Source organism: Thalia democratica, chromosome 2 (assembly GCF_965202585.1).
Source record: "Thalia democratica chromosome 2, ktThaDemo2.hap1.1, whole genome shotgun sequence".
Lineage (NCBI taxonomy): Eukaryota > Metazoa > Chordata > Thaliacea > Salpida > Salpidae > Thalia > Thalia democratica.
The window spans coordinates 87,085,313-87,109,248 of NC_139166.1; the positions used below are offsets into that span (position 1 = coordinate 87,085,313).

General features: G+C 25.6%; 7 non-coding genes across 7 annotated transcripts; 4 read left to right on the top strand and 3 right to left on the bottom strand.

Annotated features, from left to right (window-relative positions):
• The first annotated feature begins 1,528 nt into the window (after positions 1-1,528).
• Trnaa-ggc (transfer RNA alanine (anticodon GGC)) lies at positions 1,529-1,601 on the top strand. Its single transcript has one exon. It is a non-coding gene; the product is annotated as a tRNA-Ala (tRNA).
• Positions 1,602-3,752: 2,151 nt separating this feature from the next.
• Positions 3,753-3,824, top strand: Trnaq-uug (transfer RNA glutamine (anticodon UUG)). The gene has a single exon. It is a non-coding gene; the product is annotated as a tRNA-Gln (tRNA).
• An 8,616-nt stretch (positions 3,825-12,440) lies between these two features.
• On the top strand, positions 12,441-12,512 carry Trnah-gug (transfer RNA histidin (anticodon GUG)). Its single transcript has one exon. It is a non-coding gene; the product is annotated as a tRNA-His (tRNA).
• Positions 12,513-12,916: 404 nt separating this feature from the next.
• Positions 12,917-12,989, bottom strand: Trnaa-agc (transfer RNA alanine (anticodon AGC)). The gene has a single exon. It is a non-coding gene; the product is annotated as a tRNA-Ala (tRNA).
• A 7,826-nt stretch (positions 12,990-20,815) lies between these two features.
• Trnaa-agc (transfer RNA alanine (anticodon AGC)) lies at positions 20,816-20,888 on the top strand. Its single transcript has one exon. It is a non-coding gene; the product is annotated as a tRNA-Ala (tRNA).
• An 879-nt stretch (positions 20,889-21,767) lies between these two features.
• On the bottom strand, positions 21,768-21,839 carry Trnam-cau (transfer RNA methionine (anticodon CAU)). Its single transcript has one exon. It is a non-coding gene; the product is annotated as a tRNA-Met (tRNA).
• Positions 21,840-22,719: 880 nt separating this feature from the next.
• On the bottom strand, positions 22,720-22,791 carry Trnap-agg (transfer RNA proline (anticodon AGG)). The gene has a single exon. It is a non-coding gene; the product is annotated as a tRNA-Pro (tRNA).
• Positions 22,792-23,936: the final 1,145 nt, after the last annotated feature.

Genomic DNA, 23,936 nt, shown 5'->3' on the forward strand with positions numbered 1-23,936 from the left:
TATAAATATTTTTTTAATAATAAAGTTTGTGCCGAAGTTATTTTCTTTCAGATTTTAACAACTGCATCATATTGCATGATTGTAATTGTATAATTTTTAAACTTTAGTTTGTTTTTATAAAAAATGTTTAAAACTAATCAGTCGTCTAAAAAGTTATGAATTTATAAATATTAGTTTTGCCTAATCATTTATTAACTCGCAAAGATAAAAACTTAGAGATCATTACTTTTTATACTAAAGAACAATAACAGTTGTATTATATTAAAGTAAAGATATGTTTAAAAAGAGACTTATTTAATACTTATTAAAAATTTTATGTAAACTATTTCTATATTACATAATATTTTTTAGTATATGAAAGAAAAAAATTTAGTGAAAATACTTTCATGTAAATGGTAATAATGTGTTATTTTAGGGAGAAAAGAGTATCTCAAGTTATTGAAAATATTTTCGTGCAAATAATATAAATTTTATTTTAGGGAGAAAAGAGTATCTCAAGTTATGGAAGAAACAAATAAACCAGACAGTAGGGCTCCGAGTAGAAGTACTCCTAGAAGGTATTACAAATATTAATATGTTATTTAGAAATACTCCAAAAAGGTATTAAAAATTATTGATATACTATTTAGAAGTACACCTATAATGTATTGAAAATGAAAATAAGAATAGTATCTAGAAATTAAAACATTAATATTTTGTAAATATAACATTTAGAATACACCCAGAAGTAGAAATAATTAATATTTTTAGTATATAATAAGTAAAAGTACACCTAAAATTTTTTTTTTTTAATATAAAGTTGTAAATACAAACATAATTTTTAAAAAGTCGATGTTTGATAGTTTTTTAAAACTAGCTAATTCTAAATATCTGTGATATAAGTTTTTAATGAGATTGTTATAAAATCATAATTTTAAGTTTTATAAAAGTTATTGTGAAAATAAATCAAATAAACCTATATGTCATCTAATATTCATCATACTAAGTTTCAATATATTTGAAACATATTTTTGAAACTTACAACTTTACAAAAAACTAGATTTTTTAATTTTTTTGTTTGTATAAGTAAACTCTATAAGTAGAGTGAATGTTTAAAACTTTGATGTATAGTTTGTTATCATTAGAAAAAGAAAAACTGATAAGGAAAAACAAATGCAAGAAGTTCAAGAAAGGTTACAGAGGGAAAAAGGTTTTTAAATTATCAATTTATTAAACAACTACATACTACAAACTATTGGTACTTCTTAAAACTTGAATTTAATACATCACAGTGCTTTAAAATTTAGAATACATACATTTCTTAATTTCTAAGTAAGTTTAACAAATTCAATGTAAACTTTAAAAATAAAACACAAAATAACGCTGACATAAGACAAAAGTGCATTGATCAATTTAATCAACTTAATTAGATCAAAACACTAAACGCTCCGTGCATTAAGTATTTATACATCACGATGTCAATTTAAACGTGTGAACTCGTTTCGTTTCTGATAGTTTTATAAACGCATTTATTCGTTTGCAAACGTGTGGGGGTGTAGCTCAGATGGTAGAGCGCGCGCTTGGCATGCGCGAGGTACCGGGATCGATGCCCGGCACCTCCATCGTTTTTAAATAAACAGTTTCGAAGCTTTTCGAAATTCCTATAAATTTTAACTTTTTTATTCGATAGAGCTTTTAGGCAAAAAAAATTTACACTTAGACAGTTGAAAAAGCTTATTAATGTTTTTTGTTTAGTTTGATGTGCTTAATTCAAAACAATCCTGGCTTTTTACAAAAATAATTTTTCTGATATTAAGCTAAAATGTTTGTTTTAATCAAAAATATATCATTATTAAATTAAAGCTTTTTAGTTCACATCTACTCATTTTTTATTTACTTTTGAAAGTTTTTTCGAATTCATTTAGCCAGTTTGATATAAAACGAATTTAAAAGCTTTTAAAGTTGCTTGGCTGATGATAAAAAGTCTAAACCAAGCTTAAAAATAAACATAGTTTTTTAATTTTGATCAGATTACCTACCATTGTAATTAGATATCTACTTCTTTTATAAAGGTTCAAAAAATGTACATTGAATAGATCTAAAAAAACTAATTTTTTGGAAGATTTAAAAGTTTATATAATTAAATGTACATGAAAATTAAAAAGCTAAAAAACAATATTTTTTCGTTTAGTTTCAATTTGTATCATTAAGCTAAATATTATGAATCAATAAAAATATATGTAAAAAGTTTACTATCTAGTCTTATGGTGAAACATTTTTATAAAAAGAAGAACACTTTTGACTTATATTTTATACTAATGTTTTACTAAAAACAGAAGAAAAAGAAAGACTTGAACAAGAACAAAAAGAAGCCGAAAAAAGAGGTATTTATTCTATCTTTTTATGATTTTTATTATTAACATTGAACTTAAATTAAATACCAAATAGACCAATTTAGTATATTCTACTCAAATGCCTAAATTTGTTTTTTTAAATCAAAAAGTTTTTGTAAAAGTAAAACAAAATTAATGGATTCAATGTTTCGTAAAATATTTGGTTTTTCTTGGATTGTTTTTTTATATATAGTTTAATACAATAACTTTTCCGAGCTTTTTATTTTATTGTTATGAAAATATATTTTTACAGAGAAAACTTATGTGGCACCATTAGATCACAATTTGTCACAATGTGTGAATGACGTCATCAAAAATATTGAACCAATTCCAAGTTACAAAGAACAAGTTGTTGCCTTGGCTCAGTTAGTTTGTTTTATTTAATACAAATCAATATAAAGTTATTAAAAACAAGTTATTAAATTTTTCCAATTAGATTATTTAATATAGTATAAACAATTACATATTTATAAGAATCAAATCATTGCCTTGGCACAGTTAGTTTTATTTGATTTTATTGTAAAGAATAATCAATTTATATTGAACAAGTTATTGCTCTCGCTTAGATAGTTTAAGTATTTAATTATAAATAGTTAACATATTATAAAAAAACAAGTCATTTTACAGTTTTACTATTTAGTTAGTTTTGTGAATATTTAAGAACTTATAAACAACTAGTTATTGCACTTATTTAACATACATGTTAATAAACTTTATATTTATACCATTTTTTTACTTTTTTGTTTTAGTTTCAAAAAATAAAAGTTTTTATGCTTATGCAAGTGTATTTTTTCCATTTCATTTAACATAGATCTATTTATTGCACTTATTTAACATAGACGTTAATAAACTTTATATTTCTATTACTTTTTTTTTACTTTTTTGTTTTACTTACAAAAAAAGTTCTTATGCTTAATAAAATATATTTTTCCATAATTATTACTCACAGCTTAGCGTTAAAGTGCTTGAGTAAAGAAGTTGAAGCTTTAAACTTAAGTTGCATATTTTATTAATTGAACTTTTTTTTATAAAAGTATGTATTGAACATAACATGGTTTTTGTTTGTATAGCTTGTAATAAACTTTTAAATAGCATAGTTTAAAAATCTTGTTTTATAACAGTTTATTCAAGATATTCTGTTTGATACAACAGCTAATTATTATTTAATAAAAGTTTAAGTTGCTTAAAATTAGCATTAAGCTGAAATTAAAACTTCAGTGTCTAGTTAAAACAATTACTTGCATTAAATACACTCTACAATAGCTATCTAATTTACAAAGTGAGCTAAAACGAAGCCAGACTATCGAACGTTTTACGAAGCTACACGTTTATGACGTAACAATGTAAGTATTTATACATAAAATATCTCCCACTATCGTAGGTCCCGTGGTGTAATGGTTATCACACTGGACTTTGAATCCAGTAATCCGAGTTCAAGTCTCGGCGGGACCTCTTTTTCAAAATAGTTTTTCTGTAAAAATACATTGAGAGCCTTTTAAATATAAAATTTGAACAGTCCATTTTCATTAGCTTATATAACTTTCGGTTCTATTTTGAAAACTAGTTTGTTTCAACATTTAGTTTAAACACTCAAAAAGTCAAGTAATTATACAAAATGTTTTATCTGCTTTTAAACGAGTATTAATCTATAAATGTGCTTAAAAATTGGTTTTAAGTCTCATTTTACTTTTTATGCTAACAAATTAAAATATAATGAATATCTTTTTTGTAATTATTTATACATAAATAAAGATATGCGAGCTAAATATTTTATTCACAACCAGGTTTCGGTGGCAAAAATTGTAACCGCTTCAAGTAAAATAAAATACTAAACTGCACATAACAATGCTGCTTATTTATTGATTATTTTACAATTTTATTAGTGAAATTAGTCAAATTAATTATCAGTACAAAAATTTCACTTATAAAATTTGTTTTTTTATTATACTAACTAAACAAGATTTTATTGTACTTTTTATATAAATATGAATTTTTAAATTACTCAAAAGTTAACTTAAGTTTATAGATTGATGAACTGCCTTTTAAATAACTTTTTTGAATAACTTTTACTAAAAAAGACTATATTGCTCTCAAAATATTTAGGAAATAAACAATTTAAATTTTTGAATATTGAAATTAAATGCTTTGCATTTTTAATTGTTAATATGGCTGTTTCGAAAACGAGTCAAATAACATGCTTCTCATTATTATTTTTTTTTATACGTGCATAAAAATATATTTATATAATGTATACAGGGTTAAAGTAGTTTTATAATTGACAATAAATTAAAAATACTTCAAATTCGTTGTTCCTTTAACTTTTTATCAATTCTTTTCTTTTTTTTAATTTAAAACCCAGTTGCATAGGTTTTTCACAACATTTAAAAGCTCTTTAGAACTTTTACATTTGGAAATTTATGATTAACTCTATAGTTTGTAACATTAAACAGATTTAAACTAGTTTCATATTTACAGCTAATTTGATTTGATCATGTTTCTAGATATTATCAAATCAAAGCCAGTTCATTGTTAGTTTGAACTAAACAGATGCGTTTCGTCATGCAAATTAAGTTTCTAAATAACTTAAACTTACTTTTTTTCAGCTTTTATAAGCTGTATTGTCGATAAAGAAAAAAAGTTAAACGTTTAATAATATATGAGTAAACGGTTAAAAACAAATTTTTTCATGCTGTACACATGGTCTTAATAAAAACATCTTTCATATTGACCAATCACAGATACTTTTCCTTATGCAAGTTATTTAAACCAATCAAATAACAGATACGTATCGTCATGCATGGGCGGTGAGGTGGAACGGGAAAGGTCACTAGAGTTCAACTGGCAAATCCACGTGGCCGAGTTGAAAGTTCAATATGGGTCAAACGTGGTGCCACTGGGGTCTATTAAGAAGGGAACTTATTTCCACAGAGCTCTACTTTATAAGGTGAAACCTTATTTAACTAATTATATTTAATTTAAATAAAGCTCTGCTTTAAAAAAATTGTTTTATTTGTTGCAAAATTTGTTAAATTTGTTATATTTTACATAAAATAAAGTAACTTATTTTTAGAACTTCACAATTGTGCTTTTTCCAATATAAAACTGTAGCAATATTATTCACTTTATAGCAATTCGTATTTTATACTTTCAACTGGTCATATCATAAAAATAACACAACCAAAAACAAAATCACAATAAAAACTACAAATAATTTTCCAGGTATTAGCGGACCGCATAGGCATTCCATGCACTTTAATAAGAGGCAACTACAATCTGGCTTGGAATGAAGTATTACTTTCAGGTAGTATAAAACTGTATAGTATTAAATATATATACAATACATCTAGGTATTAATTTCAGGTAATGAAAAACTGTATATTATAAAGTTAATAAATGTATATAATACAAACGAAGTTTTACTTTCAGATAGTATAAAAGTATATGTCGTAATAGAAATATATTTACCCAGTATAAACTAATTGTTTATATAAAACCACATAAGAATAAATATGTTTATTTAATATAAAATATAATTACTTTCAGGTCCCGTGGGGTATCCCCCATCCAAGTACGTCATAGACCTCATGCACGAACCCGGATTGCTGATGAGGACCTCAAGCCCCCAGGCCCACGTCTATCAGACCATATAAGGGCATGTGTGGTACATATGACCTTATATGATCACGGATGATACATATGACCATATTTGGAATTTTATTTTAAGAACTTTTTGTTCGGTTATTTTTCTTTCTTTTTATTTATTTGTCTTATTTTAATTAATGTCATAAAACTACAATTTTTTGTTAAATTTTGTCTAAGTTATCAAAGCTTAAGGTCATTTACGGTCATAAATGTGTTAAAGTATGATAAAATTTGCACTAACTATCAATTTTAAACATTTTAAGCTTTTATTTTTATTATTTATATCTTTTTTTTTTCAAGGTATAATTTCATCACATTAGTTTATAATAAATTACAAGTGGACATGTAGCCATATATGGTAATAACTGGTACACATGTCCATATATGGTAAATTCTATTTCATATATTTATTGTGAGCATTTAGTTTATACTATTTCATTTTGTGATGTTTAAAAAAGTTACAAATTAAAAGCTTACAAGTAATTACTTTACCCTTTGTGTTGAATTTTTTTTAGCTTGACATTTATATATAAAGCCTTTTTTTTACTGATTTTAAGAAGTTTGGTTAGGTTTAAATAACACTCAATTTTTATTAAGTTAGAAAAAACTTTAAAAATATGGTTTTCACATGAAAATATGGACAGGCTTGCTTTTTTTTTATAATTGTATTTAGCACTGTGTATTAATTTTCTGAAACATTTTTGGCAATACTTTTTTTTACATGTTTTGTTAAACTGTGGTTACTTGTTCATATTATACTGTGTTTTAATAAATTCAAACTTTGTACTAAGGTTTGTATATAAACCTAATTGTTTAAACACTTTATTTAAGGATTAAAAATTGAATTATTTAAATGCAAGTTATAATACAGAATACCGTTTTAAACTAACCTATAAATTGTATTAGATTTATTAACTGAACTTAATAAATTCTTACTGACTGAATTTTCAAATTTATATTATGTCGATTTGAAAAATTTAGTTTAAGATTTACAGTCTTCAAGGTTCTTAAAAAGTTGTAAATACTAATAGTTGTAAATGTTTTCATTTTTTTTGTTAAAGTTTTGAAAATAACTTTGTTATTCAAATTGATTATTTTTTCAGTGTATGGAATTTTTTTAAATACATAACTTTTAGGAGCTTAACCTTACAAAAAAAAAACTTTAAAGAAAGTTAAATAAATGAAAATATTAAGTTTATTCATCATACATTATACAATTTATTAACCTTTTTTTAAGTTTTAATCTATGCTGAAATTTAGACTAACTGAGTAAAAAAAAGTCATTTATGTATACTAATTTTAACATTTATAATCATTACATAAAGTTGTTAGACTTAAAAAGTTTTAAAATTATTATCAATGAAAAGTATAAAAGTTTTTGACTAAATAAATTAGTTTTAAAAATCTGAAAATTTTACTCGTGATTAAAATAGAAAAACTGATAAAAGTTATGTAAACAGATTTGAGTTTTAAAATTTTATTATGAAGCTTGTGTCTTTCAATAACTTTATACTTTTGTAAACAGTTTATGTAAGCACTCTTTTTATTTTGATTATTTAACATAATTAAATATTTATAAAGAATTATTTTAGCTTCCAAAGTTTTATTAATATGTATAAAATCAAAACAATTATAATAACACAATTAAAATATTTTACTATTAACTTCCTTAAACTTTTATCTGTGCTTTTCTTGTTAATTTAAATTCATACTAGATGCTAATAAGTCTAGTTATTTTAAGTTTAGTTGTGTTTTGATTTTTGTTCATGATATTTTTTATGAACTTAACGTAGTTTTTTAATAAATCATTATTAATACACTGATATTTTTGTTTATGTTACAAGCTAATTTTTATAGACTTAACTTTTGTTTTAAATATAATAGAACTAGTGTAGTATTTTACAATCTATGGAAAAGTTAAGTTTAAAGCAGAAATTCATTAGTTGTTGAAAGCTGTGTTAAGTATTTAAAATACAATAGTTTATTGTTTTATTTTTTATTTACCCCATATGTAGATGTTTATTATAAACTATTGTTTTAACATTTTATCCTAGCTTTTCAATCAAATTACTTTAAAAATAACTCATTTAAAGACATCTGCATATTTTAAGTTGGAATAATTGCTCAAAAGCTATTGAATGCAAGGTAGTCTTTGAGCAAATTTGTTTAAACATAACTCAATGAGTCTTATCCAAACAAAGTTTCAATTCACATCAGTAACACTTGTGTTTATAAACGCTAAAAACTATTAACGCTCGTGAGCCTGGCTAGCTCAGTCGGTTTTAATCCAACGGTCAGGGGTTCAAGTCCCCTGTCAGGCTCTTTGGCAGAATTTTTTTTTAATCGAGCAATTAAGCTTCTTTTGGTTATTGCTGGCTTCCAATTTATACACTTTCATTTATGCAAGTTTATTTTTTCTTAGCAGTATAAACTTTCTTTTTATTATGACAACACACTTGTTCAATAAAGTTATCATATTCTAGTCCCTTGGGTATTTACACTTCAAACATTTTTAATCAACAATGTTTCATTGGACAGTACGTTATTCTAAATATGCTGGTATGCACCAGTTTAAAATTGCGTTAAACAAAATGTCAGTGTTTCTATATATTACAGGAAGGTTTGTACAAAGATTGTGTTATTAATTGTAAAATAAACTCGTAAATTTAATATAGGCACATATGTTATACTAGCGTAGTGGTCGGCAAACTTCAGCCTGCTTTATACTTTTCAGCTATAAACATACCTTTCAAAACAATAAAATCTAATCGTGGATAAAAACTTACAATTAGGCTGTTTATTTAATAGTTAGTTGCTTACAAGTTCTTACTTACTTAATCACATTTTTATTTAATAAATTTTTTACCATAACCACTTTATATAACTACGGCCAGCAAAATACTATATATAAAAAACTTGGTAGTTCTAAAAATCTGCCAGCCCGAGAGCAGAGATGGTTACAAGCGTCAAAAATTGAATATATCACTATCAAAAATCCCCGACAGTAGGATTTCTTAATCTCAAATGTAAATAAACTTTTAAAAATAGTTATAATAGTTAATTTTTAATCTTAAGATAGGTTTAAAACATTTAAGTCTAATGTACCTCGAAGAACTTATGTATTTAAGTTTGTAAAAAATTATATAAAGAAAAAAATTGTTAAAAAATTATATTAATAATATTGTATTAATAATAATATGTTGAATAAAAGATAAAGTTACAAAAGAGAATTATTTTATGTTTCAAAGTGTTTCTATTCTTTTTTAAAACTTTAAGCTAAAAATAATTTAAGAAGAAATTCATTTTTTGTTATTGAAAAAAAAAAAGGTAAAATGTAAAAATATTATTATAAACTGTTTTAGTTTTACAATCAAAGTGTTAAAATTGTTTATGACAACATAAGTAATTAAGATTAACTTATGAAATTTTATCCAATGTAAAATATGAGAAAAAATAATTAGCTATATTATTTACTTAAGCTTTCTAGTTACTTAAGCGATAAAACAGCTGTAATTAGTGGTTTTCAAATTTTACCATTCCTGCCCGGGAGGCTTGAAAGTGTTAGCCGAGTTTGTAGCAATACTAGCGGCAATTGACAGATACATACGATTCATACAATTGACCGATTGAAGTGCTCTTTTATTTATTGTTTAAACATATTTTTGTTTAGATACAGTGTTTTTATGTCACTGACTAAAATCATTTTAAAACAACTGCTGCCAGCGGAAAAATAAATTCTGTAAAGTGCAGCTCGCGGCTTAAAAAGGCTGCCGACCCCTGAGTTGGGGTCGGACTAAGGGTTGTAAGTCGCGTTTGGATTAGTTTTTTTTTTTTTTCAAGCGTACTTATATAAAGTAAGAGTAATACTTTTAGGCTTCCCGTCGACTCCTTTTATAGCTACATACTTATTGGTGTGTATTAAAACGTAAACTGGTTTCCACCAGTATAAATTTGTATTTAGCGCTGCGGCCATGATGATGTACATTCAACCAGCATTAGCTTATGTTTTTATGCATGCATATTGATTATTTTTGATTCAAAACTGTGTTTACGTCACTACAAAGTTCAGACGCAAATTTTGAACGAAACATTTTTTTTGTGTGAAAATGTTAAGACATTTGAGTTGAAAGTTTTCGCATGAGTTTATTTGCTTTTCTTTGAAATCAGAATTGAATTAAAATGTTTACTCTCTAATATAAAAATATAGCTATTACAAAAACAGTAAGTTAAGTCACTTGTTTAAGTGTAAATAAGAGTGAAATTATTTGTTGCAATTAGCATGTCCATTTTACTTTAGAATTTTAGACGTACTCATCTTATACTTCAAATTAAATTCAATAAATTTACAACTAGCGTTTATATAAAGTAATAATTATATAAATTATAGTTTATAAGATGTGTAAAAAGTTGTTAATAAAGTTATACGTTTAAAATGCATATAACAAAACAATTGACATTTAGCGGCTTAATAAATTCTATGCCGGTTTTCACCAGTGCAAAATTGCTTTTAACGAAACAAGAACTAAAGTATATTCCTTGTTAGCAAAAGCTAGTTTCTATTTTTTAACTTACAAATTATTTTTTCTACAAAATATTCACTACGTCACTAAACAGTTTAGATGTACTTAATTAGCGAACTTTTTTTGTGTAAAAATATGATTTTAAGTGAAGTTTTTAAACAAGTTCAAATTTGATACTATATCTACAATCAGCAAATGAATTAAAATGCATAGATTTTAAACAAAACCTTAATTTAAATGAAACAACTGTTAGGCTCAAAAAAATCCAGCAACAAATAAGTTCCATGTTTGATAAATGCGTACCGGTCTTCACCAGTTAATATTTTAATCTAACAGCATCAATTTTAAAGTGCTTTTGAGTTCAAAATTGCTGGTAACTTGATAAATTAGTTTTTCTTCAAAACATTGTTTACGTCACTACAAAGTTTAGAGGTACTTTTAAGGCAAACTTTTTCGTGTAAAAAAGTTATGAGCTTTGATTTTTGCATGAGTTCATTACTGTACAGTGTAAATTCAACATCAGAAACCAAGTTATAATGTTTACTCTTGAAAATAAATAATGCTAAAAATAATGGTAAAGTTAAAACCTTGTTTTTAACAAAATTAATTTATTGAAAAACAATTGTTTCACAAACATTGTTTTGCTCAATGAGCTCATCAGTGTTAATAAATATAATTAACTTAATGGAGGCATGTAGAAGATAGTAGTAATAGTAAACATTAACTATTGGCAAAAAAGTTCAAAATGAACACTTTACATACATAAACTAATTTGAATTTAAAGAATACTAAAGGTAAAATTTTTATAGCTTATTAAAATACTACGTAAAGTTTAGCGCTAACGATTTTCTTAGTTTTTTAAGTGTACGCCGGTTTACACCAGTTCAAACTTATTGGCATGAAAAACTAGATGAAGTAATTATTGAACATTAAAATTGCTAGTACTTTATTTTATGTTCAATAAATTAATTGTTCTTCAAAATAATCACTACGTCACTATAAAGTTCAGATGTACTTTGAAAGCTTTTTTTGTGTAAAAAATTGTACTTTTTTTTGAAAGCTTTTACTCAAAATCATTATTGTATCTAATATAGAATAATAATTAAGAAGTTTACTCTTTAAAGAATAACATAAAATATATATAAAATGTTGTAAAACTTTTAAATCCACTTAGCTAATTTAATTAGTTAAAACTACTCTGAATCAAAAAAAAAGTTTAGTTTTAAGTTATAATGCAAGTATTTCAAAACTTTATTTCAGTTCATAGTAGCTAAAAATTAAATTACATTCACTTCACAGGAAGATAAATAAAACAGTTTTTAGTTTTTATGAAATTAATTTAAAATTTAATGATGTTTTTATGAACATAGTTTGTTGTGTTTTATTGCAATTTTCATGTCTTTAATCAAAAAACTTTTAATAACAGATTTAAATAACAACTTTAGCCGAAATACTTCAATTACAAATCAAACTGTGATAGTAAGATAGATATGTTTTATATACTTTTTTTTTAAACATAGTACAATTTCAATTATATACATAAATTAAAATTCTTTCAAAGTTTTAAAAATTTACACGTTAGTTAATGATCTTAAAAATATATAAACTTCTTCATTAAACTATAGTAACTTTAATTCCTTAAACAATAAATGAATTTTTTGTTCATTTACGACAAATTAACAAACGCTTCAAACTTTAGTTGACTTAAAAACTATAAAAAGCTTTTAAACTTGTAAAGCGCGCCAAAGTTTAATTAGCAACTTAAGCAATTAGGAGACGCGCAGCGAATTTAGAGGTATATAAACACAATTAGCAAAACTTATAAACAGCAGAGTGGCGCAGCGGAAGCGTGCTGAGCCCATAACCCAGAGGTCGTTGGATCGAAACCATCCTCTGCTACTTTCTCGCTGTAATCGTATAGTGGTTAGTACTTCACGTTGTGGCCGTGACAACCCAGGTTCGAATCCTGGTTACAGCACCTTTTTTAGCATTATATTTTAAATACTGAATAACTAGTAGTAACTTAATGTTTTTATTTATTCTTTATCAAAAATGCGGTATTTATTTCAATTTTTTTTTAAGTAGTAAAATCACTTTTAAGTGAAACTACTTCAGTGTTTTTTTAAATTAAAAACTACTTGGAAGCTTCGTCATACTTGAGTTTGATTCAAATTTTTCTGAAGTTTTTGTTGTCTAAACACATGTACTGAATTTGTCAATTTCAGAAAAAAGTTATTTTGTTACTCTATAAGCATAAGTTTCTAATTCAGTCAGTGTTTTCATATGCTTGTATTTTATTGGAAAAATTAAAACGCCTATATTTTATAGAGAGAAGAAGGTTGTAATGATATAGTACAGTTTCATTATTTAATAAAATAGAGGTGGAGGTGCCGGGCATCGATCCCGGTGCCTCGCGCATGCTAAGCGCGCGCTCTACCATCTGAGCTACACCCCCACACGTTTGAAATCGAATTATTGCGCTTATAAAATTGACAAGAGCGAGTTAAAAGCTATCGGTGAACTTACTTCATATGCGCAAAGGAAGTAATAAAGCTCATGTTACTTTTCACCAGCTATTTAATAACTTGATAACTTTTCACATAAAAAGTTTTCTGTTTCGCAACTACTTATCTACTTATAGCAGTTTTACTTGTTAATAGTAGTTGTTCAACTAATGAAACTGGCTAACAAATAGTTCTATTAAAAATAACAACTATGTACCAATACTGTTTTTAATTGAAAATACTTAGTAACGTTCTAATATATTTTCTAAAAAAACAAAATAAGTAGAAAATGTAGAATAACAAACATTGACATTAACATTACAGCCTATAAACAAAGTTAAACATACAGAAACAAAATAAGACTTCTTTCAAAACTTCCCAAAAGCAACAGCTAAGTCTAAACCAAATAAAACATAACTTTAGAAAACTAGTTGATATAAACTTGTTAAACTTAATTTTTACTTGAATCTATACTTCATCAGTTTACTGTAGCTTTAACACAAGTCTTTAATACTACTTGATTAATGTTTTATACTAATCTAAAACCTGACTAACTTAAAAACCACTTATTGTTTTTGTTGAAAATGGTTTTTGTATGATTAGAGTTTTTAATCTTCTTTAAAACTATTACAAAATTGACTATTAATTTGTTTTAATTTCTCAAAAGTTCAACCAAATAGTCATTAAGTAAACAAAAAATACATTTTTGTTATATTCATAGTTTATTTTGTCATAAAAAACTTGTAAATATGTAATCGAATGAAAGAAACATGTAAGATGAGCTATAAACTTTTATATTTGTTTGTTTAGAGCTACTTTGTAAGACGAAACTAATTTTCAACGAAATACTATTCAGTTTTAAATCAGTTTTTTGAGCTAAACACATTTTTACAAATAATGGAAATGAAACTTTTTGTTTTAACATTTTTAGCAATTGTTCAGCTTACTGTCAGTGAAAACAACTCATCCAATGTAATCAAACCAGGTCAGTTGGAAGTTTAATCTTTAATCTAAACTAGAAGTAAATTTTTAGCTTTGTAAAGCTATTTTAATTTGAATTTTAGTTATCTTGCTTTAAAAAAATTATATGTTGTTAGAATTAAAGTTACTATGAAAATAACAGCTACTTTTGTAAACAATGTTTTAAATGAAATATAACAATATTTGTATTAAAATACTTTGTTGTAGTTTTGATCATGCTACAGTTTGTATTTTTTTAAATAGTCGGTATCAGCGAGTAATGTGGATAGAAAACAAATAATTTTTAATTAAACAATAAAAATGTGCTTTTATTATAAAATTTCGAATAGTAGACGTTTATAAGTAAATATTTTAAAACAAAAAATTGCACTGAACAATACTTAACTTTTTTTATAGAAATACGTTTACTAATAGAACTAATTTACTTTAATCGCTTATCAAAAGCGCATCTAACTTTTAATCTGTTAATAAAGTCTGTTATGTCAAATAATGACAGAATATACATTTGTAAAACGTTATTAGAGGTTTAGGGCATTTAATTTTTTAAATAAACTTGATGCTATTAATGACCGCTATATAACTCTAAAAACTATTCAACAGTTTGAGTTTTGCCAACTTACAATTTACAAGCTTACAACTTACTTACAACAATCAATATTATTTGATATAAACCTGATTCAACATTTTACTTATTTGAGCTTCAAAAAGCTTTTATAAACATCTTTCATGAAAATTTAAGTTTGTCTTTAAGTAATTTTCCAGGGAAATTCCCCAACTTTTATTTTTTCAGGGAAAGTTCAAAACTTTATTTTTTTTCAGGGAAAATCCCGTGGTTGAGAAACCCAGATGACGACATGACGAGCAAGATAGTGGGAGGGACGGACGCATACTTGGGGGAATGCCCGTACCAATGCTACCTGCAAATAAGGGTTTCCATGACGATGGCTAGCAGTTGCGGGTGCTCAATTATAAGTGATGAGTGGGTTGTTACTGCTACTCACTGTACTGTTGGGTTTGTTTTTTATTTTATAAACTAATTATTTTATATTTAGTTTTTTTTGAATCAATTGTCATTGATGAGTAGGTTGTTTGAATCTTAAAAATTTCAGTTTAATAAATAACAATTTGAGTCAGTTTAATAATATAATAAACTAGTTATTTTATATATAATTTTTTTATAAACTTTAATATTATCTTGTGAAAAGGTTGTCACTGCTACTCACTGTACTGTTGGGTTTGCTGTTTGTTTTATAAACTAATTATTTTATGTGTAATTTTTTTTTTGAATCAGTTGTCATTGATGATTAGGATGTTTGAATTTTAAAAATTTCAGTTTAACAAATAACAATTTGAGTCAGTTTGAAAAGTTTTAATTGTTTGTTAAATTTAATAAATATTATCTGGTTAGTGGGTTGTTCTGCTACACTCTGTACTGTTGGGTTTATAATAAGTAAATAGTTTTAAATTTTAGTTTCATTTATTCGTTTATTGCGTTCAAACATGCAGTTTGCTACTTGTTTTAAGCTCATTAGTGTTTTTTTATTGCAACGAATTTAAGTTATACTATATCACTTGAACAGAAAAATTTTGTACATACTGTTTATGCTTTACGTACTAATATTACCAGAAAAGTTTAAAGTTTTAAAACTTAAACTTAATAAAACATGTTGTTGTAATATTTCAGCAAATCGGCCAACGTCATGTTGGTAGCAGTCGGTTTTGTGGATTTTGACGACCTTAATCGAGGTAAGAACGGAAAAACTGTGAACGTTGCACGGAAAATCGAGTATCCAGGTTATATTTTACTTTTTGTTTTATCTAAGTACACCTGTTTAATTTATTCATTTTTCTGTGAATTATGCAGATTAAAATAAGCTTAATGTTTAAAGTATTTAGCTAATGATAATTAATAGGTACATTGTTAGAACTAAAATCTTATACCTTAGTTTAAGTCGAACAACATCTAAAACTTTTATATTTTTATAGCTTTTTTCCTTTTGCTTTAAAACTAAATAAGCTTTAAATAATATTGTAATTTGTATTAAAAGATTTTAAACATCTGTTTAAACTTGTATTGCATACAAAAAAACTTTTTAATGATTTTTAAAAAATCCGAGTTAAACAAATAATAAAATGTTACACAGGATATACTGATCCCAACGAAGGAAAAGACATTACCCTGCTGAAACTGAGAACAAAACTAAAGTTTGACGAATATATTGACAAAATTAACTTGCCACCCCAGGGTATTGACATTCCTGTGGGTAGCACTTGTGTCATTACTGGGTTTGGAGCCCTTTCTGAAGGTTGTTTACAACATTTTTTTCTTAATTTTTGTTTGCTTTCCTTGCAAAAAACCTATTCAAGTTCTAGTTACATAGTAGTCTATTGTTTTAGCTTACAATTTAATATGTTTGTACATGTTAAAGTTTTGTTAAGAGCAAACTATTAATTACGTTGTTGACACTGTACAAAACAGTTACAGTTTTAAACTTTTACAAAATATCTACAATTTTTCAAGTACTTTAAATTCCTGTAAACATCTTTGTATTGCTGATGAATTATATCAACCAAAAAAACAACCCAAACAGGAGGTCAGTCATCGGAAACGCTGCAGAAAGCAAATGTAGAAGTTTTCAGTAATCAGCAATGTGAAGATTGGTACTCTAAACTAGACAGGAGATTTGAATTGATTGATACACTATTGTGTGCTGGGTTAGTATAAATAGGAGTTTAAATTTTAAGAAAGTTTGTGAGATAGTAAAGCTTTTTGCAACCTAATCTATTTTTTTGTAAATATTTTTATAAATACTTACATTATTGAAACTAAACTAATGGAGAGGTTGTAAAGCTTTTTAATCTTTTCGTTTAGTGAATAACCAACGTGTTTTGGATTTTAAATAATTTTTACTGACATAGATTTCGTTTAAAGTACTCTTAGAAGTCACTAGACTGTTAAAAGTTAGTTTAGACAATATCAAAGCAACGTTTAGTAGCCTCAACGTATAAATCGTTTTTAACATAACTTGACATTTGAAAATTTGCACCGATAGTAAATAAAATTATTTTAATCATATCTTTTCAGAAAAGCGTACGGTACAATCGACTCATGCCAGGGTGACAGCGGAGGACCACTTGCCTATTACGAGAACAGCAAACCGTATCTGCACGGGATAACCAGCTTCGGTTACGGATGTGCGCGACCCATGTACCCAGGAATTTACACCAGGGTTTCTGAGTATGCAGAATGGATACGAAAGTATATTGGTGAAAGTCAGTTTTCATTCAGAGGTTAATAAAAAAAGATAAATCAAGTTTTTATTCTTAGCGGTTAACTGAATTTAACTTATGTTATAATTTAATTTTTAATGTATTTGTATTATAAAAATGAAATTATTTTATAATTGCAAAATATTTTACTATCAAATTTTAAGAGTTTCTTTGTAAAGTTATGTATTTATTAAAGTATTATCAAAACCTTCAAAAACACTTTTCTTTAATTACTTTTATTTCTAAATTACTTATAACTTTTTTACGAAATAAAATTGAAAAAGCTTCAAGAATATAATATTTATAAACTCCTACAAATTATATATTAAGGTTATGTAAATTGAAAATGTTCATTAAATTTTTATATAAAAAACAACATAACGTTTTTTGAATGAATAATGCTAAAAGCTTGTTTACAAAGTCAATCAATACCTTTCAAAGTTGAACGTTCTTATATTAAAGTTATTTTCTCAATTTACATGTTTTCTACACTAGCAACTATTTTTAACAAACAAATTCTTATGATAGAAACACTGAACTCTTTATACTTTTAATATTAAGAATTTTACTTTAAACAACGTTTTCAAAGCAATGAAATATTGCAATTATTTATCAAAGTTTACAGGCAAATTTATTACCAAAACATTATCAAAAGGCTTCACTTACACTAACGCGCACAAAATTATAACACGAGTTTTAAAGTTTACTTACAATGAAACTTTCTCAATTGAGCTTGTCAAATACAGATTACATTGACTTTTGTAGTCATAAAATTAAACCAAAAACAAGCACAAAATTTTCAAAAGATACATAGAGAAAATATCAAATTGATCATATGTTAAGTAGTGTTAAAAACCTGCTTTAACTTTTATGCGTTTATTGTAAAGCAAACACACAAGTTTAAAAATTGAAATATTTTCACTATTGAACTTGTAAACATAGACGACATTGACTTTTGTCGTCATGACGACGACGCGTGCAGTGAACACGCTTCATGCATGAGTGATTTCGACGGTTATAAGTGTGTTTGTAACGACGGGTATGTTGGTGATGGATTTAATTGCGATGGTTTGTTTTTGATATATTTACTACTTTTTCCAAAAGATATGAATAATGGTTTTTGATTCTCTTAAACAATTAGGAAGTTTAAAAAACTATAAGGTATATTTTCTATCTGCTTTTAAGTTTTTCATTTTTGTAAAAGCAACTCAAAATATTAATTGGTGATATTCTTTTTTTAATGTTATATATATTCGTTGAAAGCTTTGAAAGTAAATGTTAATTAAACATCGTAATATACAAAAAGCAATAATTTTTAAAATACAAAAATACTATTTACTTCTAAGAATTGCTGTAAATAAAAATAATAATACAAGCATCAATTGTGTTACATGGTAAAAACGTTACATCAAAAAAACAGAATATATGATTTTTAAAACTAACAAAACACAAATTTTTTTTTTTATGTACATTAATTACCACTAATACTTCTTTTTAAAAGTTTTTATTTTACCTACATATATTTTTATTACACTTTTATAATTTTATGTTTAAATTTTGTTTCAGAAGACAACAGCGCAACAAGTATGACAAGTTCGTTATTGGTGGTTATATTTAGTTTTTTAGTTTCTTTAATTACAGTAACCTCTCGCTTATTTACGCACATTGTGTCCACAGAAAAAGTGCGTAAAGATATGAGAGATCGTAAAGATACGAGAGGTACCAAATATTCTTACTGTATTGGCTGTTTATTGATGTTTGTTTACTTTATTTATAAATATGAAAATAAAACTATACATATATTTAAAAGAAGGATTTAAATTTATAAAAAATAATAGTATTTGTAGAAAAATTTTACTAATTTTAATAATAGGTATATTTTACCGTTATCTTTATTTATATTTGACTTATTTGATACTTAACATTTGTATTTTACTTTACTTAGCAAATTCAATTTAAAATTAAGCATTTGTTTTCAATTTAGAAATGGTGTTTGCAAGAGTGTTGTATTATGTGTTTGTGTTTTATAGTCTCGTTGTTTCATTATACTTTCATTATTTAACACAGTCATATTTCTTTCATAATATCTATTTAATCTCTTATTGTTAACCAAATTTCTTATATATAGAGGTATAACCAAATGTTTATAAATTAGTCAAGGAACATAAGTTTACTTAGTCTAAATATGTTGAGTGGTGAGTTAGCATTTAATATTATTTTTAAATTAAAATTATGCAATAAACTTATTTGCGCAATATTGAAACATTAGAATTTTTATTTTTTGAATTTTTAGAATTCTAAAATGCGTAACTAAACGAGAGTGCGTAACGTCACGAGTGCGTAAAGATCCGAGAGGTTACTGTACTAGAAATCATTGTTAAATATGATAAAACTATCTTATTTTTTAAATTCTTAAAAAAATATTTTGTAGTATTGTGGTTAGAAAAACAAACACTTTAATAATTCTTAACTAATACAGTCAGCAAATTTCATTGCTAACGAATTAAAACAGAATATGTTTTAATGATCAGAAATAGTTATTTTGTTGTCCAAATAAAATAGCAGTAGGCTATTTTGTATTTATTAAACTTTCATTGAGTTTCAAAGTTTGATAAAATGACATAATGAATGATTCAATTAACAACATTTTTATATCAACGAAACTTGATACGAGAACGACATTTTTAGCTGTAATTTTTAAATGCTATCTATTTCATTTTTTTTACTTTCAGTAGTTTACTTACGACTTCTAATCTTTATCGTAATAAATCGTACTTTACATCAGTAGTTTAAAGTTTTATGCATAGTTTGAATAAAGATGCAAATTGAATATAAACTATGTATTATTAGCAAAGTACCTTAATTCAACTAACTTAGTAATCTAATGATAATTAAAACCCATTTATTGCCTCAATTAATCTTATCGAGTTTAAGCTGCGAACATTTTATTTCAAAAATGAAAAGTTATTAAGTATGAACAAAAAGTAACACTTTAAACTGGTTAATTTAATGCACAGTTGGTAAATGTGTATAAAGCATAAAATTTAAATAGAGTAACATGTAAACTTGTATTACTAGCAAAGTAATTTAATTTAATTAGTAATAAACTGTGTGATGTAATGATTAAAAATCATTTTATCGCCTCAATCAATTTTATCAAGTTTGCTTATTTTTACTTAGAAAGTAGTAAGTTAATTAGCATGTATAACTTTGAAAATAAAAGAATTTGCTATATTATAAGTTTATTTAAATTGTTTAAGTTAAAGTTGTTTACTTATAGAATCCTGCCTTGTTATAGCCTATTTGTTTAATTATTTTAAATCAAAATTAGTTAGATGTTAAAAATATTAACTTTAAATAGAAGTATATATTATGCAAGTATTTATTCATATTTTAAACAATAAAGATAGTTTGAATAACGGAACAGTTTCTTTATATTATTACGAGCTACTTGTATGCGTCAATGATGCAAATGAAGCTTAAGCCGGACAATTATATAAACGCAATTATTCGCTAGTAAACATGTGGGGGTGTAGCTCAGATGGTAGAGCGCGCGCTTAGCATGCGCGAGGTACCGGGATCGATGCCCGGCACCTCCACTTTTAAATTCATTTTGCAACAAAAAATAGGTATAAACTATAAAGTGTAATTTGTAGCTTTTGATTTTTTGTATTTTATGCGGTGAAAGGTGCAAAAACTTTTTTTTCAAGGTAATAAATACAGTAATAAAAGGTATCTTAATGTTATAAACCGTTTTATATTAAACTAGTTTGAAAGTTAAAGTGATGTTTTTAGTATTTAGAAGAAGACCATTGTAGATTAAAGGTAAGTTTTTATATACAATAACTTGTTAACTAAATACAATTTCGCAGTTTTTTTTTGTTGCTTAAGAAATTTAGTTATAATGTGGTAGCTCACAAATTTTTAAGTAACATATCAAGGATTATGCTTATAAGTATTTGTTTAAGATACGAGTCAATAGTGAGTAAACTAATTAAGTCAGAGTAACTTGTATGTATATGACTAAATTCTGATGAAGTAAAATCCTGTTCTCATAAACTTTTTGAATAAATGTTTAACTAGGTTTGAATGAATAAAAGTTTAATAAATCCAAGTCTATCTAATATGCAACCTTGCTAATTTAAAGTTTAAGTTGTTCATCACATTATAGTGAAAATTTCTCAGTATAATTTCATATGATAAGACTTTTGTTTTCTGTTGGTTAATTTTTCCAAAGTTTTTATTAGTAGAAAATTTCCATACAAAGTTATAACAATAAATTTTAATAGTATCTTCTTTATAAACACTTTTAAAAATTTTTAAAGAAGTGTTTTAACTAACAGTAACTCCTAATTATAACAAATATAAACGTTCGTTAAACAAGTAAAAATAAAAAAGATGCTGTAACCAGGATTCGAACCTGGGTTGTCACGGCCACAACGTGAAGTTCTAACCACTATACGATTACAGCGAGAAAGTAGCAGAGGATGGTTTCGATCCATCGACCTCTGGGTTATGGGCCCAGCACGCTTCCGCTGCGCCACTCTGCTGTTTGTTAGTCTTGCTAATTGCCTTTATATACTCAAAACTGAATACGCATCTAAACAAACTTTCCTAGTAACTGCCTCATCAACCAATTAAGTAGAATATTCATCACAGTTTACAAGCTAACTTATTATATAAAACTGTTTTCTACTGTAAGTTAGTAATAAGTCATAAAGTAATTTTTGTTTCAACGTAGACTTTTATGCAACTTTAAGTATCTTGTTTAAATAAAACTAATCATCTAAAACATTACGTTAAACTACTTGAACTTATGATTATTTGTCATATTAAGTTTAAACATATATTTGAAAAAAAATTGTGTTATCTATGTTAAAATAAACAAATAGATTAAGCCAAGGTTATTTATCTTAAGAAAAAACTTATACAAGCTGTGTTTAATGCGCATTTGAAATTATGAAATTAAGTCGTGTAAAACCATGGCAACAATTTACTGAGAATATTAAAACATTTAATCAACTAAACAAGTTTTAGCAGTTTAGTAAATAAAACCTAAACCTTTTTAAAACTGTTTAAACATGTAAACCAAGTAAGCACAACACTTGCAGTCTTACTTAATATGTAACTTTAAATTGGAGAATATGATTAAATTTGAAAAAGCTGTAACTTTAAAGTTTAATGATTGTGACTTTAATAAAGTTTTAAGCTTTAATTTAAAAATCACATTGTTTTTACTCGAAAAACGCTAGGTATTATTAACAATTGCTTTATAAATAACACTGTTGGTTATTATACATAGTATTCTCATTTATTAAGCTTTGCATATGAATTTGTAGTATTTCATAAAAACAAGTTAGTTTATGAGAATCGTTAAAAAAACTAGAAAGCATAATTATTCAAAACAAAGCTAGTTGTGGAAAAAAGCAAGGGCCCGTCCGGGATTTGAACCCGGGACCTCCCGCACCCTAAGCGGAAATCATACCCCTAGACCAACGGGCCACTTGCTACCAATCAACGTTTTGCATTTATAAATTTCACTTATTGTGTGACGTAATAATAAGATTTTTGAATGCATCAATAATCATAGCATCTGGTTTTAGTTGGTTTGAACTTTAAAATGCCTTCATCAACGAAATATTTTATTAAATGCAACTAAATATTTTTTAATAACATCAAAAAAAACAAAATAAAAATTTATTGAAAATAACTAGTGCTTTAATTTACTTTAATATATTTTACAGTTATAATAGTTGCTTTACTTACCAAAATTAGACCTAGATAAAAATTAATTATGTATTTAGTTCGTTTGCAAGCAAAACTTGAAACAAAGTTTTAAAAGAGTTTATAAACCATTAGAAAGTTATACAAGTTTAAGAAAAATTGTAGGACTTACTTACATTGGTCTATTACTTTTCACTTACTATATTAAACATAAAAAAATTTCAAAACCACTACACTTCGTTTTAAAATAGTTATACTTAACGGAGTTCTATTTTATATATAGAGCTCACTGTCACTACACTTTTCTATATGCTGCTTACCATAACCAAAAATGGTAATATACATACCAAAAATAACCATGCATCTTTAATTTATTTTAAACATAATAGAGTTTGTTTAAATTTAGACTAACTAAAATCAACTGAACGCGGGTAAGCTATTCACTTGGTACAATTTGTACTTTTCCAAAAGAAAACTAGCTTATTTTTAAGCTTTTTTCTACAAAAATTAAGTTTATTAAGCTATTAAAGTATGTATACTAACAAAAAATAGAAAATATAAAAATTTAAAATGAAAAAAATAGAAGAAGTTTCTTGTTTTAAAAAACCAAAATAAACTTTGTTTTTTCTTTACAAAAGGTTATATGCTGCTAACCTTGTCTAAGTGAAGGCTTATTTTTTGTTGAAATCAATAAAAAAATTACTTTAAGTAATTACTTATAAAGTTGTTACAACTGTGAGTATTTTTAAAATTTTTGGTAGCCTTGTTTTGAAAAGCTTGCATATTTAATATTTATCAATAGAAACAAAAATCAATACAAAGTAGATACTTATGCACATTTAACCAACTTATATAATTTTTTTATCTTAGTAGTCCAAGTCAAGCATATTTCTCTAGTTAGTATATAAGCATCAAACATATTA